Here is a 975-nt window from a genome sequence, read left to right as displayed (position 1 = left end):
TAAGTCTAATCCATTTCTTCTTTGATTAATTTAAATAACATTTATTTACTGCCCCATAGGCACTTGGCATTGTGTGACTCTTGTAATTCCTTTATTATATAGATGGCAACATGTCTCTTTCTTTGGCATTTATTTATTTTACTTTGTTTTCCAAGGGATTACCTGGGAATCCATTTTTTTTTTTTTTTGAAATGAAAGGCCTCACATATTTATTACTGAACCCAGCCAACCAACGCATTCATAATAGATTCAGAGACGAAAACACGTCGAACTCTACAGAGAGTGGTGACATTTTCAGTTTGATATGGTAATGTGATCGTGACCTTCAGACAGCACAAATATGTGTGCTATCTCATGTGCAATTCCTTATAGACCCAGCTTGGTTCTTCTCCAATGTCTCCTTTTGGAGTTGTACCTATTTTATTTCCAGTTTTCATCTGAATCCACTGGGGAATGGGACGATTTTGCTTTTGTTTCTTGGCCAGGAATCGCTTGATCCTGAAAGTCTTGTGAGAAGACATGGCGAGAAGTGGAGGCAAGAACACACCAGGATGGTGGAGAAAGGAAAAGAGGGCGGGAATCCATTATTAACTGGAGAGTCCTTATTCTGTGCTAAATATACTCGGCTAGCTATTCTCTTCCTCATATGAAATATGTAATGGTTTTCAGAACTCTTGCTCAACCCTGGAAGTTTATAACTAATTTTGTGTGTGTGCTTTCCACACAGTGGTGCTTTGAACTGATTTCAATATTCCAGAGTAGCCAGATTAGCAGAGAACAGATATATTTTGATCCAGACTCTATATTTATTATAACAGCAACATTATCAAAAGTCTCAATTTGATTTCACAGTCAAGAAGACTCAGTAAAAGTAAAAAAGCAACCCATAGATTGGAAAAAAATATTTACAATCAGTATATCTGATAAGGGAATTTATCTGGAAATATAAAGAATATGTGCAACTCAATAATAAAT

General features: G+C 35.9%; 1 pseudogene; it reads right to left on the bottom strand.

The window, feature by feature from the left end:
* Positions 1-366: 366 nt before the first annotated feature.
* On the bottom strand, positions 367-555 carry LOC111539979 (annotated as a pseudogene).
* Between the last annotated feature and the right edge of the window lie 420 nt (positions 556-975).

This window comes from Piliocolobus tephrosceles, chromosome 13, assembly GCF_002776525.5.
Source record: "Piliocolobus tephrosceles isolate RC106 chromosome 13, ASM277652v3, whole genome shotgun sequence".
In the NCBI taxonomy this organism is placed as follows: Eukaryota; Metazoa; Chordata; class Mammalia; order Primates; family Cercopithecidae; genus Piliocolobus; species Piliocolobus tephrosceles.
The sequence above is the reverse complement of the archived record's forward strand: the minus strand, read 5'-3'. Positions and strand labels throughout refer to the sequence as shown.